The 26,431-nt window shown below is 34.3% G+C and overlaps 1 non-coding gene across 1 annotated transcript; it reads right to left on the minus strand.

Moving 5' to 3' along the window:
- Positions 1–24,693: 24,693 nt before the first annotated feature.
- Positions 24,694–24,775, minus strand: TRNAS-AGA. The gene has a single exon. It is a non-coding gene; the product is annotated as a tRNA-Ser (tRNA).
- Between the last annotated feature and the right edge of the window lie 1,656 nt (positions 24,776–26,431).

The raw sequence follows: 26,431 nt of genomic DNA on the forward strand, positions 1-26,431 counted from the left end.
GGGATGGGTTGGATCAACCCAAATTTTTTTTAGGACTGACAAGAAAAATAACAAATTTTAAAGTTTCATTTGAAAAATGGCAAAAATATTTCAAAATTATAAAAATAGCAAAAACGAGTTTAAATAATAGAAAACACTAATTAGTGAATGACAAAACTACCCTAAAACAATAAAATTAAATACAAACGAGAATGCAAGGATAAACTGCTTCAAAAACAACTTGAATACCACAAATACACTCTATTTAAATACTTTAGAGCCACAAATACACAGTATCTAAACATTCCATAAGCAAAAATTAAAAATCACTCAATATAGTCCTTAACGCTTCTGGCTGCAAAGTTGATTGTAGCAGTAAAGTTGTTGGCAAATGAGTATTCGAAGGAATTGCAACTTTAGGACGATGTGATTATTGGAAATATGATTGCATTTGACACCAAACAAGTTGTAGGGACATGTGGCCATTTTGCTTATAGGATCTTGAAAACTAATTTTAAACACTATCAACCCAGAACATCATGGTTGAAAACGATGTTTAAAGTAGAAACAAAAGCAGGAAACATGTGTGCAAGCAAAAAAAGGTCGGCGATGGTGGTCATCAAAAGATAGCCAAGACGATGAAATTCAAGAAAAGATTGTTGAACCAACAATCTCAGACATGAAGAATATGAGATTTTGGGGGAAGGGGCGACTAAGTGAAGAAGATGAAGAATATGAGATTTAAGATTTTTTTTATCTTATTTTGATGACGACGACGATATNATTAAGTACAACAAACCATTTTTAAGTGTTTCTATGTGAAAAATTGAAAACCTAAAAAATATGAACAAAAAAAAATCAAATTAATTTGATAACAATATGTATAAAATAATGAAAAAATATTTAGACGCAATTGAATTTGTAACAAACATTTAAACAAGTCGAAACCTAATAAGATAAAATCAAATTTGATAATAAAAGATAAATTCAAATATAATTTGAGAGAAAAAAATCAGGAATGGAGCTCGTTTATTTACAATTACACTACATTCATAATTTTATTTTTGTTTAAGCTTCAACAATTACACTATATTTATAACTCCATCAACGACAAGGCCTACGAAAGAAACCTAACTTATTGTAGAGACATAGCAAAAACAATAAGATTGAAAAAGTGAATACTTATTTGTTTGTCAAAAAGAAATTAATGGTATAATAATGTAATAAGATGATAATGAATAAAAGGTGCTTAAAAAATACAAAAATGATTAAAAAATAAATTAATAAATGAAATATACAGTTTGTTAGATGATAATATGTATAAAATATAAAGTAAAATCCTAATCAAGATAAAAAAAAAATTAATCTGAATTTAAAATAATAATGAAAACGAATAAAATAATGTAAAATCTAAAGATATATTATAAATAAAAATAAAAATAGCGACAAACAAATTAAAGATTGATTAATTCTGAATATTTTCAAAAACTTGTTAAATCAAATCAAACAGATATGAAATCGTCAATTCAAATTTTAAAATGGGAGAAAAATTTGGCACCTTATCTTTTGAATTTTTTAGGTGAAGACTCATAACTGATGATTCCATTTACACTATATTTCTATTGGGAATTGATACACGGTCTCATAAAGATGATTCCATTTACCTTGTATTTCTATTGAGAATTTATACACGGTATAACAATTATACAATACATGAAAAAACTGGTCATCGACCATACCGGGGATAATTGGGGATTAAAAATATATATGATATGTGCACGGCACGCTTTTGCCAAAAATCTTATTATTTTATTTTTTCGATAAAAATCAAAACACAACCTCCGATTTTGCTATTTCCTCCAATTTCCTTTTTTTTATTCAACCCCATACCCAACTCAACCCAAGAAAAATAGAAAATATTCAACCCAACTCAACCCAAAAACAAAACTAACCCAACTCAACCCATATAGTTTGGGTTGGGTAGTCCAAGTTGTTGGGTCATTTGAACACCCCTAATTTGGTGTATGTACTTCTGACTTTAGTTTATTTTATGCTCATTATACTTTCAAAATGTTCATTTCAGTATTTCTATTTGCAACTTCAATTCATTTATGTTGGCGTTGATATCCTAAATCTCGTAGGTCCTGTAGTTTGTAATTTTATTATACAAATCGTTTATTTATTTAATAAAATCTGAGTAGTAGCATTAACCCACAAAACTAATAAACAAACATCAAAGGTTATCTTCTATAGCTTAAACATGTATGTGAGACAAACAGGTGGATCGTGTTTAAGTGAAACCTAAATGGTCTATAGTAGATGGATAAGGTTGGGTACCTTATCCTTGTGACACTATAAATACGACTCGCTTTATAGATGTTACAATTGTTGTAAAGTTCTACAAATGTCTGATCCTAATTATTCATGTAGAAACATGTGAGCTGGGGTATTCTATACAAAAGGTTTTGTATAAAACCGACCACAAAATGAATAGTCTCACTATCTAACACTGTTAATAGTAGAGACTTGCATTTCACCAGGATGACCATAGGTGATATGACCTGAATCTCGAGTGAGTTGTGAACTCCTACCTATGAAGATGGTCTTTTGATCTGTATGGGTGAGAGTGGCTAGTTCTTCGACTCAATATGTCTACCATTTTGGGGCTTCGTCTGACTGGGGAGCTGGGAACACAGCTACACAAGACGGAATTCACTCCTTCCCTAATGCTGGGGTAAGTAGATAAATTGCTCCCTTAAGGTTTGATTCTGGGTCTTAAACAATATGTCGCTACACCATCTCTTGCCCCAAGAGGGGCTCAGTCATAGTTGGACTATGACTTATTGTTCATTAGATGGATCAGTGGTACTTAAGGAGTTAGATGTAACTATATGGGTAAAACGGTAATTTTGACCCAACTGTACTTACAAGCAATTTGTGAAGGGTCATCGCACTGTTGACTGGTTATATTTAATAGACACAGAAATATAGTCGTAGTGCGAAGAGTGCGGTTTTTAGTAGAGTGACGGACGGTTAATGGATGTTGGATAATTTAATTAAAAGAGTTTAATTAATTAATTATTCAAGTACCATTGGAACTTCAATCTACAGGTCCACAAGATCCCCTCAATAGCTCAACTAGGGTTGTTGAGAATTAAATTATTTTTAGATTAATTTGAATTGTTCAAATTAATTGAAGGAATTAATTGTATGTGATATAATTAATTTAATTTTATTATATATGATATAATTACTATAATGTATATGATATATTATAATATAAAGTTTATTTAAGAGAGAATAAATATTTGAATATGATTCAAATATTAATTATATCAATTGGAGTCATATAATTAAATTTTAATATAAATTTGATTTATATTAAATACCATAGATTAATGAGAGAATTTCAAACTATAAGTATATTATATTTGATATAATATAAACTATAGGTTATATATATATATATTATTAGATATAATATATAGTACAATATATATTATATGATGAGTTGGTTAGATGTAATATATTAAATAATTTTTTTAAAAAAAATTTAAATTCAACTAAGGAATTCTCTCTTAATGGATACGTGGGAGGTAGGGGAGGTTATGCATGATTTATCATCTTCCCAAAAAGTTTGCAGAGAGTTTGTAATCTCAAGCGCTCCTAAGAATGATCTGTAAGAAAAAATTCCTCCTCAACTCTCTCTCCCAAAATCATTACAGAGCCCACAACTCCTATGAATTCTTAATCCCAAAAGAGAATACCTTGGTTTATTTGTGGTGGTGTCCATGTTGATTTGTTGGTTTTTTTGTTCATGATCCAAGGTGAGATCGTGAACTTGAAGAGGATTTGTGAAGATCTTGTCTTCGAGAGTTTAGTACAACTAAAAACCCTAATCCCTCTTCACTGTATTTGTTATAGCATGTTGTAATTTTATGTTAAAATGCATAATGTTGATCTCTGTATTGTTAATATTTTGTGAAATTAAAAATTAGGACCGGTCCCCGCTTCCGTATCGGATCTCACAATCCTTCAATTTGATATATGTATTTTTAAAAAGTGATAATTTTGATCCTTTCATTTTAAGAAGCTAATAAGATTACTTTTAAAAAATAAATGAACCATAGTAGTATCATAACCAAAATGAATCTTTTAAAAATAAGGACCAACGTAATATTTAAATCAAATATTTATATCTGACTTTTTTGTTATTATTTTCCTAAAGTGCATGCACAAACTCAAAAGTGAAATTTGCCTTTTATTTTTCCTTTATATCCACCTAGATCTCTGACTTTTAGACATTGTGTTCCCTTTCATTGTCAAATATGTTTGAGTTAAGTAGTGGACAAATGCGTTCAACTTAGGCTACAATAGGTAATTATTTGATTTTTTTTTTTTTAATTAAGTTTATAGACATTACTTCCACTTTCAAACTTCTTCTTATGTTATCTACTTTTTTATTAATAGTTTAAAAAATCCAAATTAAATAAAGTAGTTTTAAACACTTTTTTTAAAAAATTTAGCTAAGAATTCGACAATTGTTCTTAAGAAAGAATCATTGTAAGAAATAGAGAGAAATTAGACTTAATTTTAAAAAATAAAAAACAAAAAACGAAATCATTACCAGACGAGGTCTAAGTAATTGAATACTATGAAATCTCTCCCAAAATAAAAGAAATATCCACATGGCCTACATGATATTCCATAATTAATTTAACTAGCATAAAGTTTGTATTGTTGACTTTAATATCAGAGGTTCGATTCTACCCTTCCACATGTTATATAAAATCTCATTTTTTTAGAACTTTTAGGTTAAATTACTTTTTTCGTTCTAGATCTGGAATGACATCATCTAATTTTTTTTTTATTGTTATTTATATATCTATATGCTCTATTTCATTTGATATTGTTTATATTATTTGGAGCTCGAGGGGTTGGATTTGCGAAAGAAGAAGGTGGGGAGGAATGATTTTTACTTGTCATGACATTTGATGAAATTATAATATTTTAACCAATTGAGTTAAATTTATTATTCTCATTGCCCTTTTTACATAAAGATTAATAAAACTTGTCCGTTAGATAAATTATTTCTTTATATATATAATCTGAATATAGAGAGTTTAACAAATAAAAAATTTATTACTCTTCAAACTTAATTATCAGGAAGACCTCTAAACTTATGAAAAATGAGAATCAAATATTTAGATAATGAACATTTGGATTATTTATTTTTATTTTAAATTTTGACCCAATGAGCCACTCAATAAATATCTAGAAGGTTTCTCCAATTGAAATAAAAACTATTTAATTTTGTATCACTTAGGATATGAGATTTGAGGAAAAGATGCTTTTGCTTTGTTCCTAACCCCACTTGGTTACTATTCCATATTCTCACTATTATTCTCCATCCTCTATCTCTTGCAATTTACTAATAAAATCTATAATGTACATATATCTACCAATATTGTTTTACAATTTTAATTATTAATTTCATTAGGGTTCACTTTAATTTATTTTTAAAATTTTAATTACCACAATGCTATCTTTATCATCCTAATAAATACCAATTATTTTTCATTAATGCACATGGTATATTATATTAACCAAAAATTTTATAAGAGCGAGTAAATTATTTTTTTAATCTCTGAAGTTTGGACAATAATAGGTCTAACTAGTGTTGTAAAATTATACAATTAAATTCTCTAAATCTAAGAAATTGTTCAATTAAGTCTCTAAATTAACGATCTTCGTTAAAATATGAGTAATACTTTTAGCTTAGACAAAATTTGAGCCAATTTTCCAAGATTAGTGTTATATATATATTTTGTTATCAGGTTGGGTTAAGCAAAGTTTTTATTGTCGATGTTAACAAAAATTTCAATGTCTTTATCAGAATATTGATAAAAGTGTCCATGAATATTATTTATTAAAGTTTTATTAATACATAAAATTCATCTTTTAAAAATTACAATAACAAAATTACGGATACTTTTTCAAAATTAAAAAATGTGACGGAGAGATTTAAACATTTGACTTTTAAAAGATATATAATGTTTAGTCAATTAAGCAATTCGTTTTTCTTTAGTACATAAAAACCAATTAAACTATTATTAAGTTGGTACAACTATTCGCACGAGGTTTCTATGAAAACTTAATTCGTGAAATCTGAACGTTGTATTTGTATTGATTTCAATATAGCAAATACAATCTCTAATATAATAATTCTTTGATGAGTTCAAAATAAATTTTAATATTTAAACTAGTTGATCTTCTTAGATGATCGACTTTTGGGCTTGTCGATCTTCTTGGATGATCGGCCTTTGGGCTTGTCAATCTTCTTGGACGATCGACCTTTGGACTTGTCGATCTTCTTGGAGAATCAACCTTTGGGTTGTTGATCTTTTTGGATGATTAGTGTTCGCACGAGGCTTCCGAAAAAACTTGTTTCGTGGAGTTGAACTTGAGTTGGTGTTGGTATTGATGTCGATGTTGATGTGATGTGTGATTTATTTGAGCTACTTCATCCAAATCTAGCTTAATCTTCTTTTCACGAGTCAACTTCAGAATTAGCTCCTTTAACACGAAGCATTTTTTCACTGGGTGGCTAATGATCCGATGATACTTGTAGTAGTTAGGATCATCTACTTTTCCTACTTGTTCCAGTCGCTTGCATTCCCCTAACTAAATAAATTTCTTCTCTAGCAGTTACTCCAGTAGGTCCGCAACATCAGAATCAAGGAATGGATAAATCTTCTACTGTTTTTCTTTAAGAGTTAGGCGATGCTTCTGGCCACCGTCTGTTGGGATTGGTGTCCTAATTCTCCCAGTGGTCTCGTAGTTTGTATACTTTTTGTACACATTGTTACTAATAAAATAAGAGTTGTTTTATTTACATTTACTCATATCTAATAAACTAAGATCCGTGGTTATTTTATGTAAACTTAAGCATGTATGTGAGACATACAAGTGAATCATACCTTAAGTAATGACCTAAATGGTTTGTAGTATAAGAATAAAGGAGGGATACCTTATCCTGGTGACAATACGGATACGACCCGCTTTGTAGATATTTACAAGTGTTGTAAACTGCTACAAATGGTCTGATCATGACCATTATGTGGAGACATGCAATCAGGGGTGTCCTATACAAAGAGTTTGTATAAGACCGGGCCACGAGATGATTAGTCTCTTTATATAACGCCGTTGTTAATTGAGGCTTACATTTCACTAAAATGACCATAGGTGACATGACCTTAATCCTGAGTGTTTTGGGAACTCCTGCTTATGAGAGCGGTCTTTTGATTAATATGGGTAAGAGTGCCAGATTGCAAACTCAACAAGCCTACCTTTTTGGGGATTCATCTGATTGGGGAGCTAGGAACACAGTTACACAAGACGAAATTCACTCTTTTCCCGAAGCAGGGGTAAGTAGATAAATTACTCCCTTAAGGGCTGATTCCAGGTCTTGAACATAGTGGTCACACCATCTCTTTGGAAGAGAAAACTCAATCATAGTAGAACTATGCATTATTGTTCATTAGAGGAATTAATGGTACTTAAGAAGTTAGATGTAACTACAGGGGCAAAACGGTAAATTGGCCTAGTTGTACTTACAAGCGGTTTGTGAAGGGTTATCGCATTATTGATTGGTTATATGGACACATAAATATATCTGTAGTGCGAAGAGTGCAACTATCGGTCTTTAGTGGAGTGCCCGGCAGTTAACGGATGGTGGATCTCATGACTGAAAAGTTTAGTCAGCTATTCACTTATTGTTAGAACTTCAAGTTACAGGTCCATAAGGTCCCTTTGGTATCTCAATAGGTTCAAGTTGAGAATCAGATTTTGTGTTACTTTGAATTGTTCAAATTAACAAAGAGGAAATTCAATTATATGTGATATAATTGGTGTGATGTATGAGATACATTAAATGGAGAAATTAATATAAATATGATTTGTATTAAGTACCATAAAATAAAAAAAGAACTATGGTTTGAATGTTTCATATGATGAAATATTAAAACTATAGGTTATAAATATATTATGATAAGTTGGTTATCATATTTATTTATAATATATGAATTATATGATAATTAATTCTTTTTCTCTAATAACCGTTTGAGTGGGAGGTTATTGGAAGTTTTATGGTAACCGTGAGATAAAAGAAAAATTGTTTTTTTCCCTCAAAATTAGAGGTTAATCCATTCGAAAAATTCTCACGGAAAAGGGCTATCAAGTGTAAATTGTTTTTGCTAAGCGATAGCCGTTGAGAGTGTAAACGATCATTTAAGAGTTGACTATATGATAGTTACTCAAATGATTGTTGCTACACGATCAATTAGCAAAATCTATATGATATGCTTCATTTACTAAACGATCGAGTACATTGTCTATGCGATAGATAGTGTTCTTATCTCCCATTTACTCGATCGTCTACTCAATCATAGATCTCCTCTCTTCCTCAAGCCAAGATCATACAGAGCCCACAACTCCTAGATTCTCACACCAAGAATACCAAGGTAACACTTGTGGTGGTGTCCTTACTCTGTTTGTGAATCGAGTTGGACTCGATTGGGTTTGAGGAGCATCAAGTTGTTCGTGGTCATGATGTTCTGGTCATTGCGTTCGAGTGCATTGTTGGACGCATTGAAGACTGATCGAGGGATTTTTTAAGAATGGTTCTTCATAGGTACACATACTCTATCCCTTGAATCTTTTATAGCAAGTTGTAATTTATATTGATGCATAATCTGTATGTTTCCTTTAAGACTGTAATTATTTGTGTTCGTCCAAATGGAATTTGGAATGCACTTCTGCTGCTCATGGAAATCTCTGTTTGTGATTTTCTTCAATTGGTATTAGAGCCAGGTTGTTCTGATTCCAAATTCCTGTATTAAACTTCTTTTATAATCATGGTGGATTTTAAGTTTGTTCTGCAATGCGTTTAAGCGTTAAATGTGTTAATGAATGTTTACGGGATGGTTGCCTCTTTTTAAAGCTTTCTTTAAGTTTACAAAGTGTTAGTTTGTAAGGGCCCCTGCGGTTTTGGGCATAATTAACAAGCATTCGAGTTTGTATTCAAAGTGTTTGAAGTTGTTTGAGTCGTTCGTGATAAAGTTTCAAATCATAAAGATGTAGTTCTCATCGAGGAAGAAGACCAAAGGTCGGTCGTATCGTGTAGCCCAGGCTAAACAATTGTATAGAAAAGTTATGTGTGATCGTGTAGTATTTACTGAACGATCGTGGGGCAAAGAGTTTACTCTATCGCGTAGCGTTGATTGCTCGATTGTGTGGACGCTGGAGGTAAATGATCATATAGAGTTTTGACTCTCATCGTTTGATAAAAGACGCGCGCACTAAACGATCATGTAGTTCAACATGCTTCATCACATAGTCACTGACTACACGATCACCTGGTATACGATACCTTACGCTTGCTCGGGGATCGTTTAAACGATTATGTTTCACAGCATCGTTGTCGCATTGCACGATGCGCGATGCACGATCATGTAACCTCATGCTTCATCGCATAATCAAAGGTACACAATTGTTTATGCTCATACACTGTTGCTAAATGATTGAATAAAGTGTCTACTCTATCGTGTAGACGATCACAAGGATTTGGTACATTATCAAGGAGACACGAGCTTCGCCTGGACGGTCCAAAACCTGGTTCGCCTGTTTGAACCAGTTTACTCATTGCTCTTTGTAATAGTTAGCTTAGTTTCTTGAGGATTTTGAGGCTAATTATCCCGGTTCATCAACTTTTATTTAATATATATGAGATGTATGTTGGTTTATATGCCATAGTATATGACATATAGATTTAAAATCCACCTTAGGTTATGCATTATATTTATGCATCATATATTATAAGTGTTATAATATAGTTATTGACATGATGGAATTACAAGAAAGCATGTTCATGCATCAAGAAATATAAGAGTTATATTTATGCATGCATTAAGCATATTCATGCATCATCTTTATATTATAAGATTTATAGTATAAGGGTGTATGAGAGCATGTATGCTTGGTTCATTGCTTTGTTATATAAGTATTATATACTAGTAGTAATGAATGAACAATGCAAGGAACATGACTTAGGCTTATTTATAAGAGTTATGAATGCCTTGTATGTGTTGTTTTGTATTGTGGTTGGTTTTCGTTGTTTCCTGTTATAAGCGTTATAATGGAAATTAGAACTAAAATCAATAAGAAAGAGTTGCATGCGAACTTAGGCGAACTCATGTTTTAAAAGGATTTTAAAATTGGATTAAGATAGACTAAATTCATGGTTTTAATGAGATTAAATACCTAAGTTTAATCTTTTGAATTGGTTTAATAGGATTAAATTGATTGAAACAAAATATTAAAATTGTATTAAATCTATCTATAAAGGACCTTTTGTCTAAGGAGAGTTCTGTCTAGGCTGGGGTATTTAAGCTGACGGAAACGAAATACCCCTACCTGAGAACCTACCTGGAAAGATGAATTAGATAGATTTGCTACAAGCATGTGACAGTTAATCAAATACTTCATTAAAGAGTTTAATGAATGATGATCAAAAGTTGTTCAACTTTCCAAAGTAAGCGTTACTTTTGGGCAAACCTAAAAAGTCACTTAGTTAAAATTGTTAGTCGTGTTTTTCTAAGTAAACCAAACCTTAGGTTATAAAATACTCAGTGGGAGGAAAAGAGATATATAATATGTCAATTTCACTCATGTTTCTCCCTGAATGTTCACGCCGTGAGATTTATGCTTGGTCTCGTGGTGTCCTGGGAGCATCCCCCTTCGGATGGTGTTTGCATGAGCCAATATCAAGGTAGACGGAGAAAGTGTTTATAATAAGTGGGTGAAGGATGTGTGTCAACATGTCCTACGGTCTCATTCATTGGTTTGCACCATGAGATCTTCTTGCACGGCCTCGTGGCGCCCAGGGAGCGTCCCCATTCGGATGGTTTTTGTGCGGTTGGTCAATATCAAGGTGACTCTAGAAATGAATAGGGCCGCTTTAGTTTTTGCACCAATCGGATTTTTTCCTTTCGGATTGGCTGCTTGGGGCGGAACTCTAGGATCTAAAATGAAGGGTCACACTTATGGGAAATTATTAACTAAGTTAATTATTTCTTGACCAAATCAATGATGGTTAATCGTTATAGGAACAAGAGTTGTTCTGGTATTAATAACTGGTTGAGAGTGTCTCAATTCAGAGGAGGGATAAATTGACTATCATTCGGTGGCTTTTGTCCTAAACCACTGAAGCATCATTGCGAAACTAGATGTCACACAGGGTTCATTTAAGTTTTGCTAAACCATATAGGATGTTGTTTTTCAAGAGTATTTGCTAAAATCTAATGTAGATCAATGTGTTTGTTTTTTTCAGCAACATGTATGATTTTCCATTAGTTCCTCTTTTAATTTGACCGATTACATACATTGGAAAGAGTCTCTTAAAACATTTTTTCGTGGTAAACGACCTTGAGTTTGTCATGGTTGAGGAGTATCCTTAAGTCCCAACCCTTGATGCACCGCAAAATATTTGTAATGCATATGAGGTGTGGATAAAGGCTAATTCGATGGCCCGACTTCACATTTTGGCTAGCATACCTGATGCATTGACCAAAAGGGTTGAGAACATGGTCATTGTACGTGAGATCATGGACTCGTTGCAAGAATTATTTAAACGTAAGTTCTCACTTTTTTAGCACAAAAGGATGGATGACATAGAAACCAATAGTGTCAGTTCCTAAGATAACCTCCAGTCTTTCTTGAATGTGAAGAGACTAAAAGAGAAAGCTATTTTTTTTTTTACTCTAATGAAGTTCATCGACGAGAATTGTTCTCTGAAATGGAACTTGGAGCTTATTTAGATTATGATACTGATCCAACTACTCTTCAGAAGAGGAAGAAGTCTAAAGACAGTAAATGTGATTTATTGGTCTTGGAGACATGTTTGGTAGAGAATGATGATTCTGCCTGGATACATGATTCAGGTGCTACTAATCACGTAAGTTCTTCCTACCAAGGATTTAGTTCCTAGAAAGTGTTGGAAGAATGATAGTTGACTCTTCGAGTCGATACTGGTGAGGTTGTTTCAGTTGTTGCTGTAGGCAGGCTGAAGTTATTTTTAGACAAGAAACGTTATCTGTTACTGGATAATATTTTTGTAGTTCCTCATATCAAAAGAAACTTAATCTCGGTTTCTTGTCTGATTAAACATGGTCATACCATCTCTTTTTATGAGAGTAAAGTGTTTATTTTAAAGAATGGTATGGAGATTGGTTTTGGTTCAATGGAAAATAACTTATATATACTAAGTTAGTCATAAAATCCTTGCTTAATATTGAAATATTTAGAATGGCAACAACTGCAAAGAGACCAAGGGTTTCTCCTAAGGAAAACGTCCATCATTAGCATCTATGGTTAGGTCACATCAACCTCAATAGGATTGAGAAGTTGGTGAAATGTGGACGTCTAAAGAGTTTAGAAGAAAACTCCTTGTCGGTATATGAATCATGCCTTGAAGGCAAGATGACCAAATGACCTTTTACTGGAAAAGGTTATAGAGCCAAGGAAACCTTGGAGCTTATACATTCAGACCTCTGTGGTCCGATGAGTGTTAGAGCTTGAGGTGGGTATGAATATTGCATCTCTTTCATAGATGATTATTCAAGATACGGGTATCTATACCTAACGCAACGTAAATTTGAATCCCTTTATAAGTTCAAGGAGTATAAAGCTAAAATTGAAAACTTGTTAGGTAAGAAGATAAAAACACTACAATTTAATCGTGTTACAGAGTATATGGACCTCGAATTCTAGAACTATATGATAAAACATGGAATCACATCACAAATCTCAGCCCCATGTACATTTCAACAAAATGGTGTATCAGAAAGGAGAAACAGAACCCTGTTGGACATGGTTTGGTCTACGATGCGTTATGCTCATCTTCCAGACTTGTTTTGGGGATTTGCAGTGGAGACTGCATGTTACATTTTGAATAGCATTCCCTCGAAAAGTGTTTCTGAAACGTCTTTTGAGCTGTGAAAAGGCTGTAAAGGTAGTTTACGCCACTTCAGGATTTGGGGATATGTGTCCCACGTACTCGTGGCTAACCTTAAAAAGTTGGAACTGCGTTTGAAAGTTTTCCTCTTTATAGGCTACCCCAAAGAAACGATGGATGGATACTTCTATGATTCGAGTGTTGAGACTGCATCGACGTAGCGAGAGGGTTGAGACTATAAACGATAGGGTATCCACCATCTCAAGAGTGTTGAATAATCATCTATGAAAGAGCCTGTAAGTTTGCCTCTTTACAGGCTACCCCAAAGAAACGATGGGTGAAAGTTTGCCTCATTTATTAATGTCGGTACATCTAGTCAACCATCTCAAGAGTTGATACTGCATCGACGTAGCGGGAGGGTTGCGAACCCTCCGAAACGCTACATGGGTTTGACTGAAGTTCAAAACATCCTGTCTGATAATGGAGTTGAGGATCCATTGTCTTATAAGTAAGCAATGAAGGACGTTGACAAAGATGAATGGATTAAAGCCATGAACCAAGAAATTGAGTCTATGTACTTTAATTCTTTCTAGGAACTTGTGGATCAGCCTGATGGGGTAAAACCTACAGGGTGTAAGTGGATCTACAAGAGAAAACAAGGTGTTAATGGAAAGGTGCAAACCTTTAAGGCTAGACTCATGGCAAAGGGTTATACCCAGGTCGAGGGAATGGACTATGAGGAAACTTTCTCACATGTTATCATGTTAAAGTCTATCAGGATACTTCTGTCCATAGCCACATTTTATGATTATGAGATATGGAAAATGGATGTCAAGATCGCCTTTCTGAATAGTAATGTTGAGGAGACCAACTACATGGTTCAACCAGAGGGATACATTGTTCCAGATCAAGAGCAAAGGATTTGCAAGCTTAATAGGTCCATTTATGGGTTGAAACAGGTGTCTCAATCGTGGAACATTAGATTTGATAGTGTAATCAAATCGTTTGGCTTTGTTCAAAATGTTGATGTGCCTTGTGTTTACAAGAAAATCATCAACAACTTAGTAGCTTTCCTGATGCTGTATGTGGATGATATCCTACTCATTGGGAATTATGTAGGCTTTCTGACTGGCATTAAATCGTGGCTTGTCACCCAATTCCAAATGAAAGATTTGGGAGAGGCGTAGTATGTTCTAAGGATCCAGATCATTCGGGATCGTAAGAACAAGAGGTTGGTCGTGTCTCAAGCATTGTACATTAACCAAATATTGATCAGGTACGGGATGCAGAATTTCAAGAGGGGTTTATTATCTTTCAGACATGGAATTATTCTGTCTAAAGACCAGTGTCCTAAGACACCTCAAGAGGTACAGGAGATGAGATGGGTTCCCTATGCTTCAATTATTGGAAGCCTTATGTATGTAATGTTATGTACTAGACCTGACATTTGCTATGCAGTAGGGATTGTCAGTCGTTATCAGCCCAATCCAGGATTAGATCACTGAACAGTGGTCAAAACAATCCTCAAGTTTCTTCGGAGAACGAGGGACTATATGCTCGTCTATGGAAATAAGGATTTGATCCTTTCAGGATACACAAACTCTGACTTTTAGACTGATAGAGATTCTCAAAAATCGACATTAGGGTCAGCGTTCAATCTGAATGGAGGGGTTATACTTTGGCAAAGCACCAAGCAAGGATGCATCGCGGACTCCACTATGGAAGCCGAATACGTAGCCGCTTGTGAAACTGCTAAAGAGGCTATTTGGCTTAGAAAATTCCTTACATATTTGGAAGTTGTTCCAAATATGTCTTTGTCGATCACTCTCTATTGTGATAACAGTAGGGCTATGGCAAATTTAAAGGAACCTCGAGTCACCGAAGAAAAAAGCATATTGAATGGAAGTATCATTTGATCAGGGAAATTGGGCATCGCGATGATGTGATAGTCACGAAGATCGCGTTGGAGCACCAATGTTGCTAATCCATTTACTAAGGCTCTCACGGCTAAAGTGTTTGAGGGTCATCTGGAGAGTCTGGGTCTACAGGACATGCGGCACCTTATTTAGGGCAAATGGGAGATGATACTGGGGTATAGAGTATGCCCTAGTTTATTGTATATTGTACTTTTTTATTTATTGTATATTAGTCTCTCAAGGTATTAGGACAAGTGGGAGATTGTTGTGATTGGTGTCCTAATTCTCCTGGAGTCTCGTAGTATGTAAACAATTTGTACACACATTGTTATTAATAAAATAAGAGTTATTTTATGTGCATTTCCTCATATCCAATAAACTAAGATCTATGGTTATTTCATGTAAACTTAAGCATGTATGTGAGACATACAAGTGGATCATGCATTAAGTAATAACCTAAATGGTCTACAGTATAAGGATAAAGGAGGGATATCATATCCTGGTGACACTATGGATACGACCCACTTTGTAGATATTTACAAGTGTGGTAAAGTGCTACAAATGATCTGATCCTGACCATTCATGTGGAGACATGCGAGTGAAGGTCTCCTGTACAAAGAGTTTGCATAAGACTTGACTATGAGATGATTAGTCTCTTTATATAACGTCGTTGATAGTTGAGACTTACATTTCACTAAAACGACCATAGGTGACATAACCTTAATCCTGAGTGTTTTGGGAACTCCTGCCTATGAGAGTGGTCTTTTGATTAGTATGGGTAAGAGTGGCCAGATTGCGAACTCAACAAACCTACCTTTTTGGGAATTCGTCTAATTTGGGAACTAGGAACTCAGTTACATAAGACGAAATTCAATCTTTTCCCGAAGTAGGGATAAGTAGATAAATTTCTCCCTTAAGGGTTGATTCTGATTCTTGAACATAGTGGCCACACCCTCTCTTTGGAAGAGAGGACTTAGTCATAGTAGGACTATGACTTATTGTTCATTAGAGGAATCAATGGTACTTAAAGAGTTAGATGTAACTACAGGGGCAAAACGGTAAATTGGTTCAACTGTACTTAGAGCACTGTTGATTGGTAATATGGACACAAAAATACATCTGTAGTGCGAAGAGTGCTGCTGTCGATCTTTAGTGGAGTGATCGATAATTAACGGATGGTGGATCTCATGACTAAAGAGTTTAGTCAGCTATTCACGTACCGTTGGAGCTTCAAGCTACAGGTTCATAAGATCCCCTTGGTAGCCCAATGGGTTCAAGTTGAGAATAAGATTTTATGTTAGTTTGAAGTTTTCAAATTAACAAAGAGGAAATTCAATTATATGTGATATAATTGGTGTGATGTATGAGATATGGTAAATGGAGGAATTAATATAACTATGATTTGTATTAAGTACCATAAAATAGAAAAAGAATTATGGTTTGAATGTTTCATATGATGAAATATTAAAACTATAAGTTATAAATATATCATGATAAGTTGGTTATCATATTTAGGGAGGTTATTGGAAGTTTTATGGTAACCGTGAGATAAAAGAAAAATTGTTTTTTCCCAAAATTTAGAGGTTAATCCATTCGGAAAATTCTCACGGAAAAAGGCTATCAAGTGAAAATTGTTTTTGCTAAGTGATAGTCGTTGAAAGTCTAAACATGAAGATAATTAGACATGAGGATTTCTATGAGCAGCGGAATGATCGTTCCAAATTCCATTCATATTTAAACATACACAATTATAATCGTCTAACAGAAACTAATTGCTCATGTACAATACGAAATTACAGCATGCTTTTTAAGATACACAGGGGAAAGATTCAACATACCTTTGAAGACTCATCTTGAATCTCCCTTGATCACGAACGCTCGTTCAATCTCCAAGATTGCAACACACGAATGCTCGAACACAGCGACCGCAACACAACACGATCAATCAACAACCTCCACACGAACTCAACAAATGGCCTCAAAAACCTCGAACTATGTCGAGTTGAGTACGATACCACCACAATTGCTACCTTGGTATTCTCGGTGTGAGAATCCAGAAGTGTGGGCTATGTATGGACTTGGTTAGAGGAAAAGACCAAAAGAATAACAATCGTGTAAATGATTGAGCAAGTGGGAGATGACAAAGGTCTATCGTATAGACGATGCCCAATTATTTAACAAATGCTCTGTGATCGTTTAGCAAAAGCTCCACGATCGTTTAGCTAATGGCCAGCTGAGTGAACTATCGTGTAATGTCACTCCACAATCGTTTAGTCTCTCTTCAGCTATTGTTTAGTGAATCATATTCACTTGACAGCGATTCTGTGAGTTTTCTTTCCGAGAATAGAAAATCTCTTTTAAACAACAACAACTAAATTTAGAAGAAAAAAAATTCTTTTATCTCACGGATACCATGAAACCACCAATAACCTCTCACTCAATTGGCTATTAGAGAAAAGATATAATTATCCAATAATTAATATTATTATAAATATATATGATAACCAACTTACAATATTATATTTATAACCTATAGTTTTAATATTTCATCTCATGAAACATATACACCATAGTTATTTTTCTATTTCATGGTGCTTAATGTAAATTTCATTTATATTAATCATCTATGTATCTCATGCATCACACTGATCATATCATATATAATTGAATTTTCTCTTGTCAATTTGAACATTTCAAATCAACACCAAGAACTGATTTTCAACTTGAATCCATTGAGCTACTAAAGGGACCTTATGGACCTATAGCTCGAAGCTCCAACGGTACGTGAATAACTGATTAAACTCTTTAGTCATGAGATCCACCATCCGTTAATGGCCAGGCACTCCACTAAAGATCGATAGTTGAACTCTCCTTACCATAGATATATTATGTATCCATATCAACCAATCAATAGTGCAATAACTCTTCATAGATCACTCGTAAGTATAGTTGGGCCAATAACCCTTATGCCCCTGTAGTTATATCTAACTTCTTAAGTACCACTGATCCCTCTAATGAACATAAGTCATAGTCCTACTATGCCTAAGTCCTCTCTTCCAAAGAGAGGTTGTGGCCACTATGTTCAAGACCCAGAATCAGCCCTTAAGGGAGCAATCTATCTACTTACCCCTACTTCGGGGAAGGAATGAATTCCATCTTGTGTAATTGAATTCCCAGCTCCCAAATCGGACAAATCCCTAAAAAGGTAGGCATGTTGAGTTGGCAATCTGGACACTCTCACCCATACTAGTCAAATGACCCCCCTCAAAGGCAGGAGTTCCCAAAACACCCAGGATTGAGGTCATGTCACCTATGGTCGTTTAGGTGAGATGTAAGTCTCAAGTATCAACGGCGTTATATACAGAGACTAGTCATCTAATGGTCTAGTATTATACAAACTTTTTGTATAGGATACCCCCGCTCGCATGTCTCTACACGAATGGTCAGGATCTACCATCTGTAATAGTTCACAACAATTGCAAACCTCTACAAAATGGGTCGTATCCGTAGTATCACCAGGATCAGGTATCCCTTCTTAATCCTTATGCTACAAACCTTTTTTGGTTATCGCTTAAGGCATGATCTACTTGTATATCTCATATACATGCTTAAGTTTACATACAATAACCATGGAGCTTTGTTTATTGGATATGAGTAAATATCAAATAAAATAACTCTTATTTTATTCATAACAATGTGTATAGATTACAAACTATGAGATTCTGAAAAAATTAGGACACCAATTCCAACAAAACGATCGTTTAAGAGTTGACTATACGATAGTTACTTAGTTGATCGTTGCTACACAATCGAGTAGCAAAGTCTATGCAATAGGTTTCATTTACTAAATGATCGAGTACATCATTTATGCGATAGATAGTGTTCTTATCTCCCACTTACTTGATCGTCTACTCGATCGTAGACCTCCACTCTTCCTCAAGCCAAGATCATACAGAGCCCTTAACTTCTGGATTCTCACACCGAGAATACTAAGGTAACATTTATGGTGGTGTCCTTACTCTGTTCGTGAATCGAGTCGGGTTCGAGGAGCATCAAGTTGTTCGTGGTCATGTTGTTCTGGTCTTTGTATTCAAGTGCATTGTTGGATGCATTGGAGACTGATCGAGGGATTCTTGAAGAATGGTTCTTCAAAGGTACGTATACTCTATCCCTTGAATCTCTTATAGCATGCTATAATTTCTATTGATGCATAATTTGTATGTTTCTGTTTAAGACTATAATTGTTTATGTTCATTCGAATGGAATTTGGAATGTGATAACTTGTAGAAATGCAAGATATTGTGGCTCAAAAGTTGGAACAATTAAGATCTTTAATGATAAAATCTCATCATTTTTAGAGAAAACGCATGGAATTATTCGAACACTATCAAGCTCATGCAAAAGAATGTTTATTGCTAAAATACTGCGGCACTAACGCATGATATTGTAGGATCTCAACAAAAGGCTAACGCATGATTAGGAAAAGTGTCGCAGGCAAAGGCTAACGCATGGGGCATGCATCGGAGGGATTCAATGCAAGGAAGATTCATTGATTCAGGCTGTTTGTGTCAAATCACCACTTGCAAGCATGGGCATCTGCAGCAGGCGGCGTCTGAAAAGCATCTGAGTGTCAAGTGGCCGACCAGGGTATGGAATTTAATGTTGCTCATCATCAAGTTGGAAAGACCGACGCCTATAAATAAAAGAAATCCCACCAGATGAAACAGCTTAGCTTAGTTTTAGAATCTTAGATCTTTTAACACTACATAATTCTGAGACCGTAAAGCTGTGCTGTGGTGCCGAGAAGAACAAGAGGGAAGAGAACCACCACCATCGCCGATCAAGAAGCAGAGGAAGCTGAGCTCGAGAGAGACATTTCTTCCAATTCTTCTACAAGTGTTTGTACATGAATCAGAATTGAGCCAAAGAGGACGAGAGATTGTACTCTGCAGCTTGACTCCTTTCATTTCATCTTACTTATCGCTTTCATCTTCTCATTTGATTAAGTAATGGTTTTGTAAAGACAATCAGTTTCTTTATAAATTCACATATTTGATCTATCATACTTTGCCATTGTTTATTATTTGTTTATGTTGGATGCATCTATAACTTCATGCAAAAATTCCATTTCGAACGCTTAAGCCAACTAAATCAATTGGTAAAAGCAGCTTTAGCTTAAATTATTCGAGAGAATAAGTAAGCCAGCATCAAGTTAGAGACGCTTAGTACATCTAGAGATAGACGCAATGGTGTTTTATTGCATCCTGTGTTTGAGCATACATCCTAGATATAGGTATTGTATGATATTCGCATTGAGAAGTGATGAATAGAGTCTAACGCATAAACGGAGATAAACAAGTCATCTCATTCGCATCATATTCTTTTTCGTGTACATCTAGCTTAGATCGACGCATATCACTTGCATCAAACTCCATTTTCCACACGGCCTCTTATCCTCTACTTGACCCTTTTGTATCTTCTTGCACACACACACAACAACTTAGTGTAAATAACTCATTTCTACATACACTTAAAATATTTCTACAACAATTACAACACAAAGCCTGCATTATCTTTAATCTGAATCCCTGAGTTCGACCCTGGACTTACCAAGAACTTGAGTTGGATTTATACTTGGATCTGAGTTAGGAAAACTTGAACGTCTATAGAGGAGTGTCACGCATCCTGTTGCACATCACTAATGCATCAATGCATTACTAACGCATCATAAATGCATCGACGCATCATTCACATTTGCACATATTTTTCCAATTATTTTATACAATACACTCCTAAGCTCAAATCACGAAATCAACGAACAAAACGATCCACTTCCGCTACTCATGGAAATCTCTGTTTGTGATTTCCTTCACAAGCTACCGGTCCATGAGGTCCCCTTGGTAGCTCAATGGGTTCAAGTTGAGAATCAGATTTTGGGTTAATTTGAAGTGTTCAAATTAACAAGAGAAAATTCAATTATATGTGATATAATTGACGTGATGTATTAGACACATTAATTGGAAGAATTAATATAAATTTGATTTATATTAAGTACTATAAAATAGAAAAAAAAACTATGGTTTATATGTTTCATATGATCAAATATTAAAACTATAGGTTATAAATATAATATGATAAGTTAGTTATTATATTTATTTATAATATATTAATTATATGATAATTAATTCTTTTTCTCTAATAACCAATTGAGTGGAAGATTATTGGAAGTTTTATGGTAATGGTGAGATAAAGGAAAATTGTTTTAAAAAATTAGTAGTTGATTCACTCGAAAAAAAAAACTCAAAAGCTATTAAGTAAAAGGAGTTTTAATGAACGATAGCGTTGACAGAGTCTACACAATCAGTTAAAAGTTGACTATACATAGTTACTCTTTTGATCGTTGATACACGATCGAATAGCAAAATCTATGCGATAGGCTTATGTTTTCAAAACGATCGAGTACATCATCTATGCAATAGACAGTGTTCATATGTCCCACTTACTCGATCGTCTACTCGATCACATACCTCCTCTCTTCCTCAATTCAAGATCATACAGAGTCCACAACTCCTGGATTCTCACATAGAGAATACCAAGGTAACACTTGTGGTAGTGTTCTAACTCAGTTCGTGGATCGAGTTGGACTCGGTTGGGTTCGAGGAGCATTCAAGTTGTTTGTGTTGTTCGTGGTCCGTTCATTACATTCGAGTGTTGTTCTGGACACATTGGATATCGATTAAGGAATACTTGAAGAATGGTTCTTCAAAGGTACGCATACTCTATCCTTTGAATCTCTTGTAGCATGTTGTCATTTCTGTTTATGCATAATTTGTATGTTTCCGTTTGGACTGTAATCGTTGTGTTCATTCGAATTAGAATTTGGAACGATCCACTTCCACTACTCATGGAGATCTCTGTTTGTGATTCCCTTCACTATGATGCTTTCTTTCAAACTTTGTTTCTTTTCCTTTGGAGAAAAATTTCAGCGGGGTCGTATTTACGACCATAGATTCTGTTATGGCATTATTCATAACCTTTTCAGTGCATTTTATTTCTTTCTTATCCTTTCTCTCTTCAAGGAATAGGAAATATTTAGTTTCTCGATTGGTGATGCTCACCTCCATATCATGAGCGTGTGTTGCTAACTCCTCAAATGTACAAGGCTTTATCCCTTGTAGAATGTAGAAAAGTTCCTAGTACATGCCTTAGGTGCACATTTCCACTACAGATAATTCATCAAGTCTATCTTTGCAATCCAGACTCAAAACTCTCCATCAGTTGATGTAATCGATGACTGACTCTCCCTTCCACTTTTTGGTGTTCGTCGGCTCCATCATGCTAACAGTGCATCTTGTGTTGTAGAAGCGGTTCAAGAACTCCCTTTTTAGTTGTTCCCAACTATCAATCACTTCTGGCTCCAAATCAATGTACCAGTCAAAAGCGTTCCCTTTTAAGGTTCTGACAAATTGCTTGACTAGCAGGCCTCCTTTAGTTCCTATATTTTTGTAAGTTTCAATGAAATGAGCAACATGTTGTTTTGGATTGCCTTTTTTATCGAACTGCTGGAACTTTTGAGGTTGGTACCCAGCTGGCTTTCTCAAGTTATTGATTCTTTTGGTGTACAACTTGGAGTACAAAAAAGAAGTTTGCAACGGTCCTCTGTACTGAGCTCTTATAGAGTTTGTGATCATATCATGCTGCTGTTGAACAACAGGGAGGCGATAGAGGTGGATTGTGGTGGCTGACTTTCTTATAAGACAGTCTTTCCTTTATCATTGGCTTTGATAGCATGAGTTTGACTTGTCTCTGCAATTTCTCGAGCCTGCATTTGATCTCTTAAGGCGGCGATTTCTTGATCTCGCTCCTCAATAACTTTCATTAGGAGATTTATTTTCTTTTCCATCTCTGTCATGGCTGACTCAGCCGTTATGTCGGTCATCATGACAGACACTACATCAAAGTGTGATTCTTTCTCTGATGGATCAAAAGTAGAAGCATAGTTGTCAAACAAGAGATTTTCTTTGATGACGATCCCTCCTTTAGGAGATTCCATCAGCTGTTCCCAAATTTTCTCCGTGATGACAGAGCCTATGTAAGTGTCGCTTACGATGGTAACTTTGGATGCAGCTTTCTTTGAAGCCATTGATTTGTTTGGATGTTGAGAGAGAGATGAGAGGTAGAGAAGTCCGACCGGGTGTGCCAATTTGTTCACACGAGGTTTCTGGGGGCATTTAATTCGTAGAATTTGAACTTTGTATTTTTATTAATTTCAATATAGCGAGTATAATCTCTAATATAATAATTCTTTGATGCGTTCAAAATAAATTTTAATATTTAAACTAGTTGATCTTCTTATATGGTTGACTTCTGGGCTTGTTGATCTTCTTGGATAATCAGTCTTTGGACTTGTTGATCATCTTAGACGATCGACCTTTGGGCTTGTGGATTTTCTTGGACAATCGGCCTTTGGACTTGTTGATATTCTTGGATGATCGGCCTTTGGGCTTGTTGATCTTCTTGGATGATCGGTCTGAAGAAGCGGAGCACGTGATTTTCTTGAAGTTGAAGTCTTGGAAGAGTCCTTGTATTTTCATGAGACTTTAGTTGAAGTCTTGGAAGAATTCTTGTATCTTCATGAGACTTTTCAGGAGTCTAGGAGTCTTTTGATTGTTGGGAGAATTCTCTCTATAGGTCTTTTGGAGTGTAGAATGAGAGAATTCTCTATAGGTCCTTTGGAGTGTAGAATTATTCATCTCTACAAATGGAGAAAGCTCCTCTATTTATAGAGTTTTTTGGCGGGCTTTGTAGACTTAGGCTTTGTTGGTTCATATGTCTGCCCTCGAGCCAGATTAATTAGATTTGGGCCTAATTTAATATTTGGACCAAATGGACTCAGTTGGACTTTAGCCCAAATTATAATATCAAATTAGACCAAATTAATTTTATTTGATCCAACAGTCAAGACGAAAATACGTGACATCATCAAAATTCTCAAATTTATATTTTCAACTTCAAATTGGAACACATGGCGACTTCTAATTAGTCCAAAATTTAATTATGTGGAAGTTCATCATTAAATTAGTAAATGACGTGACAATTTTTTATTAGTCGAAAATTTCTCCTTCAACAACAACATATGAATAGACCTTTTTTTTTAACTTAAAAATTCTTATTACTAAATTTAGGTTGTCATTTTGGTCTTCGTACTTTAGAACTTGTTCAATTTAGGTATATGTACTTTCAAATATTCAATTTTAATTCTGGTGCTTTCAATGAAACTTAAATTTCTAGTTTTTAAGGTTAGTTTGTTGTTTTCTTTTTAAAAAAAATAATATCTATTGACATTATCACTACAAATTTTGAGAAGTATTCAATGTTATAGTATTTTTTTTGCATAAAAATTATCATCACTATTTAACTAATTTCGACAAAAATTAACGACTAATTTTAAGATTCCTTTAAAGTAACTTTTGATTTTTAGAAAATAAAATCATATTAATCATCGTTAAATTAAACTCACTTTGGAAGTACATGTATAAAAATTCAACATTTTAAAAATACATGAACTAAAATTAAACCAACAGAATAAAACAATATTTTAACCTTAAAATTATCTATAGTTTGGTGATATTATACTGATATATTTTTAAGAATTTGATCATTATTATTATTTTGAAAAGAGATTATTAGTATTATTTAAATGAAATAATGAAAATGGGAATATGTAAGGCCGAATCAATTTAATACCATGAGTAAAATGTTATTTCTAAAAATGTAAAATGAAAACGTGAGCGGCAGGATTCGAACCTGCGCGGGCAGAGCCCACATGATTTCTAGTCATGCCCGATAACCACTCCGGCACGCCCACGTTGTTGTTATTTGAAAGCGACAATAATTTCTTAATTTGTTTTCATGTATTTTTTTTTTAAATTATTAAAAGATTTCCAATTTATATAAAAAATAGGAATATTAACTTTTAGGTAGGTACCGATTAAATTTGGAGATTTTCAAAAATAAAAAAATTTTGGGTTTAATGTCTTATAAACTCATAGTTTGTAAATCATTAAATATATTCTATTTCCAATAAAGACATTGTTGAGGTTATTCAGTAAAAGATGTTATTGAATATGTAAGTTGCGAATATCTAATCTAAATCCAATAAACTAAGATCATTGGCTATAACATGAATACTCGAACTATATGTAGAGACATATCATAGGATCAAATTCAAGTATATAGCCAAAACTGTCTATAGTATAAGAATAGGGTTGGGTACCTTATCCTAGGGACACTATGGACGCGACCCACTTTGTATTAAGTACAAACGATGAGATCCTAAATCGTTTGTGTAGAGACATATGAGTGGAGGCGTCCTATGCAATGAGTTTGCATAAGACAAGACCGTGAAATTAGTCACTTTCTCTTTATAACGCCGTTTACTGAAGAAACTGACTATTTCACAAGATGACCTAAGTAACTCAATCTTAATCCTGAGCTAACTATGAACTCCTGTTTATACGAGATTATCCTTTAATCTACATGGGTGAGAGTGGCCAGACATCACCGACCCAACAAGCCTACCATTTTGGTGATAAGATCAGATAGATAGCTAGGAACATAGTCTTGCAAGACGGAATTCGCTCCTACCCATTTCACGAATAGTAGAGAGGTTGTTCCCTTAAGTACTAACTCCAGGACTTGAACAAGGGGCCCCACCCTCTCCTTGGCCCGAGAGGGACTTAGGTTTGATGGTTGGACCATTGTTCATTAGAGAATTAGTGGAACTTAAGGAACAAGAAGTACTATAGGGATAAAACGGACATTTGACCCGACTATAGCTACGAACAACTTGTGAAGGATCGACTTACTGAACATGGTTATATCAAGTGGACGAAAATATATCTACAATGAGGGGAGTGTAGCTACTGGGCTATAGTGGAGTGTCCCGGTAGTTAATGAATGTTGGTTAGCATGGTTAATGAGATTAGTCGGTTAACCTCGAATCGTTGGAGCCCATGATCTATAGGTCCATTAGGTCCCCCTACTAGCTCATATCGGAATAAAGCCTAGAACAATTAGATAGGAAACTTTGAATCGTTCAAAATGGGGAAAGGGTATTATCGTCAATCGTGTTTGACACAATAATTTAATTATGAATTAAATTATTAAATGAGAGATAAAGTATTTAAAAATGTTTTAAATACTATATACATAAATAAGGATTCATATATAATGGATTGCACAAGGTTAGAATGATTAATTGGATTAATCATATGAAATTAATTGGAAAAGTTTCAATTACCAAAAATTAATTTCAATTTAGAATTGAAATTAAAATTAAAATGCAAGCTAAAATAAGATTTTGGATCAAGGATAGTGGATTTTGTTGGAATCCCACTTATGCATGGTGATTCAAAGTGGAAAAACAACTCATCCATGCACTCTTGCATGTAATATTACATGAACACCTAGAATCCACTATTGCTTGCATCTCCACCATATGTCTTGCATCTTGAGGCTTCTT

Source organism: Benincasa hispida, chromosome 8 (assembly GCF_009727055.1).
Source record: "Benincasa hispida cultivar B227 chromosome 8, ASM972705v1, whole genome shotgun sequence".
Classification (NCBI taxonomy): Eukaryota; Viridiplantae; Streptophyta; class Magnoliopsida; order Cucurbitales; family Cucurbitaceae; genus Benincasa; species Benincasa hispida.